Source organism: Peromyscus californicus, unplaced genomic scaffold, assembly GCF_007827085.1.
Source record: "Peromyscus californicus insignis strain IS unplaced genomic scaffold, ASM782708v3 Scaffold_14__1_contigs__length_90479793_seg_2, whole genome shotgun sequence".
NCBI classification, from domain to species: domain Eukaryota; kingdom Metazoa; phylum Chordata; class Mammalia; order Rodentia; family Cricetidae; genus Peromyscus; species Peromyscus californicus.
Genome location: NW_026294436.1, coordinates 42105521 through 42119025, shown reverse-complemented (window position 1 = coordinate 42119025; position 13505 = coordinate 42105521).

The window sequence follows — 13505 nt, the reverse complement described above, 5'->3', positions numbered from 1 at the left end:
ACCTAGAGACCAGTGCACACTGGGGTGGGTGCCTCGCTCCCCAGCAGAAGGGACCACTGGCCAGAGTTCCTGCCATGTGGAATGAGGCTTCAGGTTTCAGCATCCTGGGGAGGAGGAAGCCCTTTTCAGTCCCTGTCCTTGTCAGCAGGCTCCTCTCTTGAGGGCCAGTCACCTTGGCTCTCCACAGAAGCTCTGCAGTACCTCCCTAACTTCTGGTTTGTGACGTCACCAGCACTGACATCACAACGCTAACCCCACCTCTCTCTTCCCTAACCCATCTCCACCATCTTGGCTTTGGGCTCCTGCTTTGAACCCATTCTCTCCAACCTTGGTTGACCTCGTCCCTTGACCTAGCCCTCGAGACCCTTTTATTCCAGGGGCTGGGAAGACACCTCCATTGGTAAAATGCTTGCTATGCAAGCACAAGGACCTGAGTTCAATCCCCGGCACCCACATAAGAAAATTGAGTGTGGCAATACAAGCTTTTGATTCCAGTTCTAGGGAGGCAGAAGCTGGTGATCCCTGGGGTTTGCTGGCCAGCCAGCTTAGCCTGATGAGTGAACCCCAGGGGAAAAGCCTGCCTCCAAATCCAAGGTGGACAGCTCCTGAGAAATGATTGACCCTTGAGGATGACTGCTGGCTTTGACATATATGCACACACACTCTCCCCCATGAACGTACGTGTGTGTGTGTGTGTGTGTGTGTGTGTGTGTGTGTGTGTGTGTGTGTGTGTGTGTGTGTGTGTGTTTTGGAAGTTTGGTAGGGAGGGGTTGTTTTGAGTTTTGTCTTTGAGACAGTCTCACAACACAGTCCTGACTAGCCTGGAGCTTGTTATGTAGACCATCCTGGCCTCAACTTTTAGCAATTCCTCTGCCTCTGCCTTGAGCATGCTTGGATTACAGGTGTAGACAACCACACCTAACTCCTAATTATTTATATCTGACTTAATTCTTTGACTCTCTTAACAATCAATTTTACATGCATAGCTCTAAATATTTACATGCATAGCTAATAAGAAAAATTTTTACTCCAAGCACTCCAACTCACACTTCTAAGTATGATCAGAATCTAAACCACCCAGTGACAGGGAAGGTGTGAAATAACAGGGACTCACGGTCATGACTTGAGGACCGCCAAATGGTCCAGCCACTTTGGAACGCTGCTCAAAGCTCTTGCAAAACTAAATAGACATGTGCAAAGGACCCAGCAGGCATGCTCCTGAGACTTTCCCAAATGAACTGAAAACTTTTTATAGTCACGAAAACCTGACAAAGGATGCTTATAGCCATTTGTACAGATTTATGTGGAACTGTCAAAGCTTAGAAACAACCATCATGCCCTTTATGTAAATAAGTAAACACCCACACCATGGGGTATTATCTAGTGCCGAAAAGAAATGAACCATCAAGCTATGAATATACATACATGGTGGTTTGAATAAGAATGACCCCCATAAGCTCATACATTTGGATGCTTGTTTCCCAGTTAGTGGAACTGTTTGAGAAGGATTAGGAGGTGTGCCCTTGTTGGAAGAGGTATATCACTGGGAGTGGGCTTTGAGGTTTCAAAACCATGCAATTAGTTCTCTCTGCCACATGCTTGTGGATCAAGATAGAAGCTCTCATGTACTACTCCAGCACCATGCCTCCCTGCCTGCTGCCATGCTCTCTACCATGATGGAGAGCTCTGACCCTCTGCGACTGTAAGCCCCAAATAAATGCTTTCTTTTCTAGGTCAAGGTACCTTGTCATAGTAATAGAAAAGTAGCTATAACATGGAGGAAACTTACATGCATATTCCTAAGAGGAAAGAATCCAACTTGAAAAGGCTTCAAATGCTGCAGGATACAGCTATGTGTGACATTCTGGGAAAAGCAAAATGATGAGCATAGTTAAAAAAAAAAAAAAAAGACCATGGGCTAGTGGGGACAAGGGGTAAGTAGGGGAAGCTTTCCAAACAGTGTTTTAGGTCCCAGAAATAATTTTGTGCAATACTAGGTGGAGGACATATGTCATCACACATTTGTCTAAACCCACAGCATGCACTCCAAGAGTTCACCTCTTTGTGAACTATGGACTCTAGGAGATAAGTATGTTTTTGTCAAGGCACCACTGTGACTGATAATTGTAGGAGAGGTCATGAGTATATGAGAGTAGGGGCATTTATAGCCGCTCTACTTTCTGCTTAATTTTGTTATGACCCTATAACTGCTCTACTGAGTCATTTGGATTTTTTTTTTAATATTCTGTTTTATTGGTTCTCAGTACATCAGCTTGGCTGGCCTAGAACTCCATACATGGAACAAGTTGGCTTTGAATTTGTAGTATCTCTACTTCTGTGTGCTGGGACTACAGATGTGTGCGACCACATAGATGCTCTTAAAACTGTTCTAAAATATAACTCATACCAGGTCTGGTGACACGTGACTACAATCCTAGCACTCAGGGTACTTAGGCAGAAGGATCAGAAGTTCATAGCCAGCCTGGGCTACATAGCGAGATGCAAAAAAAAAAAAAAAAAAAAAAAAAAAAGGAAAGGGGAATCTATTAAAAATGTATTAAAAATGTCATATATTCAGTAAATTGAATTTTCACAAATATTTAACATTTATTGCAAATTAAACACCTCCAAGCATTCAATTAAATTCATAAATAGCAGTTTCACTTAAAGACTTGAAATATGTTAAACATATAAACAAAATCACCATGATTCATCCCAAAGCTGTTTAATACCCTTGTGCCAAAACCAGCCATAAAACTCCTAAGACTTTGTAGATTTCACTCTTTCTTATCCTAAATTCCACACCTTCCCAGGGTGCCAACTTTAACACCTTCCTAGGATTTCAGTGACTTTTTCCAAATACTATTTTTTGCCTTCTTAGGGATTTTTTTTAACAACCTTACCAGACCACAAGACGAAAAAGAGTCGCCTCAAAGTGTCGGGGCTGCAAGGTCTGGGAGGCTGGGCTGTTGACTCTGGGTCAGAATATGAAGCTGGGCTGCAGAGTTCAGGGAGGGTCCCTCAGGGGCAGCTTCCCATATGCAAGTAAACTTGGTTGCTTCAGGAAGATTTTAAAAATCCCAACAGTAAGGGAAGGTGTTGGTAGCACCAAACATCCCCCACCAAATGATGTTAGTAGAGTCCGGTTGGCCACCATCTACACCCATTGCTCTGTAGTCACGATGGACGGAGCTGTTAGCATAATTACAGTCGAGTGTCTCTTTAGTGGGGTTGCATCATAACTCAAAGGCCTACTGTGGACTCTAATTGCCTAAGGGAGGAGGCAACATCCATCTGGGTCATTAGGGTTCCTTGTAGGCCCCTGGAAACACATGAAGGACCCTTCTTTGCTCAGTCACCCCCAAGGCTAGGAAGCCCTGTCCCGGGACAGTGCCAAATTGTTTACTCAGGATTTCTCACATCTGTTCTCTATTGCTTGCAGACAGAAATGAATGTAAGTCCTTTAGAAAAGTGTATATACCAGAAAAAAGGTCTATTTCTGCAAAATGTCCCATGTATCTCAGTGAGAACAAAGGAACACACACCATTATATCCACACTCCTTTTAACCTGCTCCCTGCATAGAGTTTGAGTGCTTTAATGAATCCACTAGCTTTCTATGTCTCAATTTTGTTCAATTAATGCCCAAACTGTTCAAGTTTGACCTGGAGCCTCTGGTTAGCTCCTCTGTCCTTGCGAAACTGCCCCTAACATTCCTTTTAAAAAATTGTATAATTTGTTCGAGTGTTTTGCCTGCATGCATGTATGTGCACCATGTGCATGAGGTCAGAAAAGGGCATCAGATCCCCTAGAACTGGAATTACAGATGGTTGTGAGCCACCATGTAAGTCCTGGAACAGAACCTGGGTTCTCTGCAAGAGTAACAAAGTACTCTTAACCACTCAGTCATCTCTCTAGCCCCACTGCCCCTGACGTTCTAGAAAGCATTCTGACTGGCAACATATTCCAGGCTCATCTAGTTTGGTTTTTTTTCCCCCACCCTAACACATGAAATCAACCATCCTACAAGGAGTCATCCTGGGAGCCGTGGAGAGGCTCAGTGGTAAAGTGTTTACTATATGTGAGTGCCTGATCTCAGCACCCACGTAAACTGTGGCATGCAAGTGTATCACTCCAGTACTGGGGTGAGGAGGTGTGGAGACTAGCAGACTTTGAAGGTTCCCTGGCTAGCCAGTCTAACAAACAGCAAGTTTCAGGTTCAGCAAGAGACCCTGTCTGAAAAAGTAAGATGAAGAGCAATAGAGGAAGCCTCCCAATGTCTGCCTCTGCCTTCATACATGCACACATGGGCACATACCCCATACCCCAAAAAAAACCAAAGTTGGACATTCTGAATACTTGGTGGTACTGTAAACTTGGGGGGATGTGGGGATGGACACTGCTTGGCTGGTGACAGAGACCAGAGGCTACTTGTCAAGGTCATGGTTTGTATACTTAACACTGTAGTCCACCTGCTTTTCTTACCAGATGAGCCTTCAGTGACCCCTGACACTTTGTCTAGGCTGACCTATACAATCCACCACAGAACTGGCTTTTGCCTCTTTTCCCCATCCTTTGTGATAGGGAAAGGAGCTGGCCAGGCCTACTTCCCAACCGACCAGCGCGTCACCACCTCTAAGAAGAACACACCCTGCAAGGCTTTGGTTTTCAACTATTCCCTCCAGAACACACCATGAGAGAATGGGGCGGTGGTCCATTTTGTATTTAGAGTCTCCTGGTGGGATGGTTTTAAGGATGGGTAGGGTGTAGGCAGGAAGATCATGGACATCCTTAGTCCTTCTGAACGAGAGTTTTGAACCCAGGAAGCAGCACCAGAATTAGGGGGGTGGACTCCATGCTGGGGAGCACTCAGGGTCTGGATTACAGAGCCATGGATGTATGGGGCAGCCTGTTTCTGTTCTCCGGGTGTGTGATGGTACTGGAAATTCAGATGTGCCTGGGGCCTGGGCAAAGTTTGTATTTGACCTGTTGAGTAAGAGGTGTTTCCTTTCGGATGGAAACATCTAGAGCCTGTTGCATGCATCAGTTAGCATTTCTAACATGAACCACAGGCAGAGGAAGCCTCCCAAGTTTGAGGCAGGTGGTGTGGACTGCCTCCTGCCAAGGGGTGCTCTCCAGAGGTTTCCGGGCTTGGGCTGCTGCTGGCTTAGAACACTTGGGAAGACTTGGGGACTCTTCTGTTTTCCTAATTCTCAGTTTGTCTGAGTCATTGCCAGGGTTTCCCTGATGTTTTTACTTAGTACCAGAATTCCAACCAAAATTAGCAAATAGCCCAGGAGCCTGGGCCCCAGAGCAGGGGCTGATTCTGCTCCCCATTGCCAGCCCTAGAGAGCAGGGAAGAGTAGTGGATACGTGGAATCACAGCTCTAAAGTCTCTTCAAGTCCTGGCCATTCCAGAGGACTCTCTCTGCCCCCCAACTCTAAGTCTCTGGACAAATAGCAGAGGCCAGGGAAAGAGAAAGTCCCCCACAAAAAAACCCTCCTCTCTCACCCCCCAGCATTCCCCTGGTATTCTGTGGGGCAGGTCTGGCCTGATCATCACTTCCCCCCAGGCATTAGCCTTACCTCAGACAGTGACATACCCCATCCTCAGAAAGACTCTGCTGTGGCCCTTCGGGGGCAGCTGCACAGGTCTGTGCTCATCTGGGATGACACACTTGAGTGAGACAGTGAGGCGGTCTGTTTCCACTCAGAGCCTGGCCACAACAGCTTGGAGCTTGTTTACCTAATTTAGTGTTAGGTTATTTTTCTTCCTTCTTTGTTGATTGCAAGAAAGTGCCAAATGCAATCAGCCCTTCCCACCACACCACTGTTCCCTGGGCCGAGCCAGAGAAAGCCAGCCTGGAAAAATGATTATTCCACAGGCTAAGGCTACGCCAGAGGCCCCCATCTGAAGGCTGATTCCGCGTGGTTCTGTACCACAGACCCCACCCGCTGAGTTTGGGCTTCCGACGCACACTGTCCCTTCTCACCTCCATCCTTGCCTTGCGTTGCCCTTCGCCTTTCTCTGTCCCAACTGGGATCCCACCCAAATCTCGAAGTTGAGCTGGGCTGCCATTGTTTCTAGCCCGCAGCGATGGGGTACTTCTCATCAGTTCTCAAGACGGAAGGAAAATGTGACTCAGACCCTGCCTTCCCACAGCTGCTGGCACAAGCAGAGACAGGAGGTGGACGTTAAAAAAAAGACAATTAGCCTACCATGAAGAGGTGATAGGTGCTGGAGGTGGGGCCCATTTACTTGATCAGAGCTTCACATAATGAACTCATACCCCTAAGTATGTACGGTTTTTAAGTATCGGTTAAAAACAAAAAGAACTTCGGTCAGAAGGGAAGAGAAATTCCTCTTGAGTGCATACAGGAAGTCCTCAAGTAAAGTGGGCCTTTGGTCCCCCTCAGTTCTCCCGAGAGCACCTGCCTGTCACCTCATTATCCCCGTACTACTTTGCCACCCCAGCGTCTTTCCACCTGGGCTGGGATATGAGTCCAAGTTGACCCTGGTGTGCCATCCGCTTCCTGGGTTGTCCAGAAATGACACTTTCGCTATGTTAAGTAGGGTCAGAGTGGCAAGTACATTTTCAGCTCCCCATATTTTTTCTGGAAAGGACACACACTGGTCTAACTCCTTGGCTGCATGGTGTTCTCGGCTGCCAACAATGTGTGTGGGTCCCAGGTTTCTAGATGTTGGGAATCAGTAGCATATCTAGGAGGGACCATGGAGCTTCCTATTGGGCATTCAGCTCCAGGGGAGAAGGGGTAGGAAGCAGGACTTGGGCAACTTGTCCTACGGAGACGGGAGGCATTGAACATCTGGGGAATCCTGCAGGAAGGCTGAGACATGAACAGTGCCGTGACTGCCCAGTACCCTTTGTAGGCCTCCGGAAGCAAACTACTGAGGGCTACTGAGCTCTCGGGCCACATGAGATACAGTATGGAGATGCATCTAGTGCCCTAGGTCCCTTCTTGGCTCCAAGGAGTCCTGGGAAGTGAGCAAACTTGCAGGGAGCGTGTGCATGTTGACACACTCCCATAGACTCTGAGAGTTGTAGGTGGTTCATGGTAGTGGGTAGAGGCCCACAGAGAAGGGGTGCTCATCCTATCGTTGTGACCTTAATTGACCACACTTCAAACTCACGTGCATGGGAAGCTGCATCACCAGGATGAGGCTCAAAGCCCTGAGGACGGCATCAAGGCACGGCTGGGTCCTTTTTGTCCTTTCTAGGTACACCTTCCTGCTGCCGCCACCCACAGCTCTACCTCTTCGCCCAACTTCCTACCGGGCCTGCATGCCCCAATCTCTTTCTTCCTGCCAATCATCCACACAGACACCAGGGACACATGGGAAACAGCCCTGGAGCCTCACTTGGGCTCCACCACAAGCTTGGCCTTTTCTGGTCTGTTTCAATATGATGAACCCCTCACGGCTTGTGAGGCAACCGGCCCCAGTAAGTACAGCCAGCTCCTTCAAAGCAGAGATGGCATCTGATACAGGTTCAGCAGACTGCTTGATGAGTGATGGTAGGAAGCTTGCGTAAAGTAAATAGTAAATAAAGTAAATGAACTAAAAAGAGAATCCCATATGACCATATCACTCCAAGGTATATGTATCTGAAGATGCCTAAGTCAGCATACCACACCCATGTTTGCTTCAGTGTTGGTCACAATAATCAAGTTACAGAATCTGCCTAATGTCCACTGACAGACAAATGGGCAATGAAAATGTGATGTACATACATAAGAGTCTGATTCAGCCATACGGAAGAATGAAATTGTGTCATTTGCTGGAAAAATGGATGCAACTGGAACTCATCATGCTGAGTGAAATAAGCCAGACTCTCAAAGACAAAAGTCATGTTTTCTCTCTCTTGTGGATTCCAGACTTTATACAGATACATAAAATCATATGTATGAGACCATATATATGTGTATACACACACACACACACACACACACACACACACACACACACACACACACACACACACCATGAAAGCAACAAGACCGACTGTGTGAAGGAAGGGGACTAGTGAGAGGCCAGGACTAGAGAGGAGAGGATGTGAGAGGGTGAATATATATATATATATATATATATATATATATATATATATATATATATATACACACACACAACCCATTTCTCACGATGCACGATGAATATGCACCAATTCAGGCAATGTTTTCATGTGAGTTAAACTGAGCATCATGGTCACCCATTTGAGAGACTGAGATGAGAGGCTCACTGCAAATATGAGGCCACAGTGCTATGCAGAGCTACAGTGAAATCCTGTCTCAAAAAAGCTACAGGCAGGAGTGGAGTGATGTCTCAGTGGTTAAGAGCACAGGCTGTTCTCCAGGAGGACCAGGGTTCAATCTCAGGCACCCACACGGCGGCTCACAAGCTGTAACTCCGGTTCCAGTGGGTATGGTACCCTGTTCTGGTCTCTAAGAGCACTGCATACACACATACATTCTAGTAGAAACACCCGAACACACAAAATAATAAATTTTTAAAGCAAAATAAAAAGTATATTAACGAGAAAAGGAGGGACTTCCCCAGAATTCCTCAGCATTGGAGTCACCAGGTGAACAAAGTCTTTGGGATAGTACCTGATTCTGAGAGGACAGATTTAGAGTTCCTGTGACATAGATCACAATATGGACAGTGATGAAGCATGAACTTGTAAGGGGTTAAAATCATGAAACAAGAATACCCTGGGCTGCACACCCCTTCTAGGGCCTGCCTTCTGGGATTCCTATGCTTTCTTCTTCTTCCTTCCTTCTTCTTTCTTCTTTCTTCTTCTTCTGCTTCTTCTGCTTCTTCTTCTGCTTCTTCTTCTGCTTCTTCTTCTGCTTCTTCTTCTGCTTCTTCTTCTGCTTCTTCTGCTGCTTCTTCTGCTGCTGCTGCTTCTTCTTCTTCTTCTTCTTCTTCTTCTTCTTCTTCTTCTTCTTCTTCTTCTTCTTCTTCTTCTTCTGGTAATGGGCTCAAGCCCAGGGCCTTGGACATGCTAGGCAAGTGCTCTATGACTGGGCCCCATTCCCAGCCCCTCTCTGCCTCTTGCCATGATTCATAGTGCTCTCCTCATCTCTTTCATCTTGTGGTTCACTGGGAACATCATGGACTTGGAAAGAGTCTGCCTGGTTTCCTTCCAGCCCCACCAACAAGAAGTATTGGAAGCAAAGACAGTGTCTTACAAGCAACATTGTACTTTTAGGTCCTTGACTGCTCCCATAGTCAGATGGGAGTCATTAAATGCCAATTTTACAGAAGGGAAAACTAAGGCTGGAGAGACTGATGACTCATTCTGAGATACTTGGCTAATACATGATAGGACTGCGAACTCCATTCTTCCTCTGATGAGCATGCTGACTCCCAGCCTGGGGCTCACCCAGATCACCTCTGACACGTCTCAACTCTCCTCCCTTCTCTCTTGAGGTCTCAGTGCCTCTCCCCTTGCTATGGTAACCTACACCATGGACTGGACTGAGCTTGAGCTGTCTACCAGCTCCATGAAATGGGGCATCCAGAAACTGAAGACCAATCGCCACAGGCCATCAGCTCCTTGGGAAGCTGGGCCCTGGAATAAGCCTAGGAAAGTGTAATGGCTTGTTTCTTCAGCCACTGGGGTCTGTGAGGAAACATGGCAGGACCTGGCTTGCACCACTCTGCCTGCCTAAGATACTCCCCCGCCCCCCACCACCATCTCCTAGAGTTCATTCTGCCCTATAGGAGGTCTCATTGGACTGGAGAGGTGGCTCTGTGTGTAAGAGCACTTGCTGCTCTTGCAGAGGACCCAGGGTCACTTCCCAGCATCCATATGGCCACTGCCAACCATCCATAACTCCATTTCCAGGGGATCCAATGCACACATATGGTGCACATACATACATGCAGGCAAAATAAATAAAATATTTTTAAAAAGAGGTCACCTTCCCGGGAGCCTTCTTCCTTGATCCAAATTGACAACCAGGAGAAAGTAACCTCAAGCCATGACACACTTGACATGAACTTGCTTGGAATGGAACAGTAGTGTGGTGCTTTTAATTTTATATGACATTTTTATTGACGTGATTTTTACAATAACATCGGAAGAGTTTAAAGGAAGGAAGCCAATGTGTAATCCTACCTGTCTCTCTCACATAACCTTTTTCCTTTTTCTCTCACCGTCTGTAATCTTCAGCTAGAAATACTCATTCTTTTCTTAGTTCTAATCATAGTGTTTAGAAGTAATTTTGTGTTCTGTTTATTTTACTTAGAACTAGCTTGTAAACACATTTCTACACTCTTGCGTGTTCATGTTGGTCCCTCCTGACATCTGTAGACTTTTTTTTTTTTTTTTTTTGGTTTTTCGAGACAGGGTTTCTCTGTGTAGCTTTGCGCCTTTCCTGGATCTCGCTCTGTAGAACAGGCTGGCCTCGAACTCACAGAGATCCACCTGGCTCTGCCTCCCGAGTGCTGGGATTAAAGGCGTGCGCCACCACCGCCCGGCCATCTGTAGACTTTTTAATGCTGTGTGTGTGTGTGTCTGTCTGTGTCTGTCTGTCTGTCCATCTCTGTGCATGTGTGTCTGTGTGTCTGTCTGTCATTGCCATAGCTACTTCCTAATAACTGAACATTGAAGTTCCTTTTATAAACAATTGTGCTATGAACATCTTTGTGCAGATCTTTTTCTTTTCCTGGACTTACTTTTTTGAGCAGGTCAGGCTCTTAAGCATTGAGATTTAAGCATCAAATGAGATGTAGCGTCACTTCTGCAACAGCGCTAGTAACTGTCAGCCTCTTACAGCATCGGTGACATTTTCTCACTAGACTCGTGACTGTGAGGTAGGACCACTGTCACCTTTCCACACATGAATGAGAGGCTCAGAGAGATGAAGCCATTAGTCTCGCTTGTGGATCTAGGACAAAGAATCTGAATCCAAATTTCCTGGTCCAGAAAGCTGTTGGCCACATCCAGCTGCTGACAACATTTCTAAAACTATGAAGTGCTATACAAAAGCCAGGCATGAATAATTATTATTACTTCCACCTCCTGGAGCTTGGCTGGAACCCTTGCACAGCCGACACCTCAGACCTGCTACACCGCACACTTGGCCTCCATGAAGAGCCCTTATTGGAACACTCGTGAGACCCCTGGGCCCAATCTCCAGTTCCCAACACAATGTGAGTCTCGATTGGATCCCACCGCCTGACCCCACCCTGTGTGCGCAGAGAGACAGTAAGGCCCTGCAAACTGTCTGCAAGTAACCCTCCTGGAGCAGGACATTTCTGGGACAAATAGGAGCCTCCAGCTTTTCTGGCCAGCTATATGCGACTGAGAGGTGACAGGCCCTAGGGTGCCTCTTGGGGCACGTTGAAGGCTCAGGGCCATTCAGGACTGTTGGGTTATAGAGGTAGTACTGCCCTGGCTGTTTGGTTGAGCCAACATGAATTCCTGGTTTAAAGTGTTGGGGGAGAAGGGATGGTGCAAGAAACAGAGGAAGGAAATGGGGGAAGGGTCTAAAGTCTCTGGAAGTCAAATACTCCCCAAGAAACATTTCAATGTATAAAAGGCTGAGAAACATATGGATTGAATTTTCCCAAAGAGTACACATGGATTCAAAAATGTAATGGTCAGGGTGGAGGTTGGGTTCTTGTTTGGTGATTGGGTATTCCCCCCCACTTCACCTCTGAAGCAAATTGAGGGGACTTTTACTGGCAGCCAAACAACTTAAAACATCCGGAGATGTTAAGCAGACATGGAGTCATCCAGGTGACCCAGTACCCAGTTTGCTGTGGTTGTGAGCTATCTGCCATGTCTCTGCCGCAGAGCACACATTCTTGCTCAGTCTGTTCACTCTCTGTCCCAGGATGGCACTTGTAGCCCCAGAGGATGTCATCAAGACCTTGCCCTACTACACACTGCCTCAGTGGCCTCCAGAGGCTGCTTGCCTGGGCTCGGCACTGTGAGCTGCAGGATGTTGATTAAAACTAAATGGAGTCCAGCCCTGACATTCATCTCTTCTTTGGATCATGACTTTCTCATCTGGAAAATGGGACTGATCACAACACGGATCTCACAGAGATCCACCTGGCTCTGCCTCCCGAGTGCTGGGATTAAAGGCATACGCCACCGCCGCCCGGCTAAAAGGGTATTTATTAAGGACCTACTGTATCAGTCAAGATCAAGCAGGTTGTTCCCCAATATCGCAGTGACTCAAAGGAATCCTTCCTTGCCAGTCAATGCTCCCCATGCATCTCGGGTTGCAGAGGTTCTGTTTCACCTGTTTTGACTGAGGGGCAAGGGCTGATAAAGCTGCCACCACCCTGGGAGGAGCTGCCAACCCCAGTGTGGTGGTGAATGAAGGTAGAATAGTGGTGAGTCCTGTACCATCTCCCCTATCGCTCATTTGGACAACAGCACATGTTGTGTGTGTGGTTTGTTGGATGCAGTAGACAAGATGCTTTCCTTCAACAGGAAATACGGCAGCAAAAGTTGTAGACATTTCTCAACCATGACTTCTCTAGGAGCGCATGTCACTTTTATTTACTGTTCCTGGCAAAGGACATAGTAAGTTCAAAGACATTAAACACACACACACACACACACCACACACCACACACCACAAACACACACACACACTGGACATAGTGGCATACACCTTAAAAGAGCATAGCATATTGCCACACGTGATTAATGCCAGCACTCAGGAGGTAGAAACAGGCAGATATCCATTAAATCAAGGCCATCCTGGACTACAGAGTAAGTTCCTGGCCAGTTAGAGCTACAGAGGGAAACCTTGTCTCAATAAACAGATGAATAGATGATAGATTAGATAGACACATAAGCATGAGATAAGGTGGAGGGAGGATGGTAACTGTCAATCAGGCTCTGTTCTGGGAGTCAAAGCAAGTCACATGACCCATGAGCTCCTCTCTTGCCCATTCCACTGTAATAGTTCAAGCTACGTTTCCGCAGGCATGTCCTGTGTAATCCTGCAAATTAATTCAAGTACTGAATGGGTTAAGAGCCACCCCACATACCATCAGTTTAGGTCCGCCGGCGTGATCCTGGCCCCACCCCATGACAGAGTTCCTTAACAATCCCTCTCTAAGCACTTGCTCTGAAGCAGCTACAGTCCTGTCTAGCCAGCTGTTGACTGGACTTTCTCTACGGCAGCCTCACATTGGTGAAGGTCATGTTAGAGCACTGACTGTCCCTGAGTGTAACATCTCCTGGGTCCTCCAGTCTGACGGCTCCACTACTAAAACAAGACCATCATGAAGCTTGGGGTCTATGTTTGAAATTTCTTCTTTTTTTTTTTTTTCCACTTTAAAAAACTTAGCTTGACATCTGCAGGGCTTCTGGTATCTCCTTCCTTCTCCAAGCCTTCTCCCAAAGGAATGGGAGTTTGAACTCATATTTTATTTCATGTTTATGGGTGTTTTGCTTGTGTGTATATCTCTGTACACAGAGACCAGAAAAATGTATTGGGTCCCCTATAGCAGTT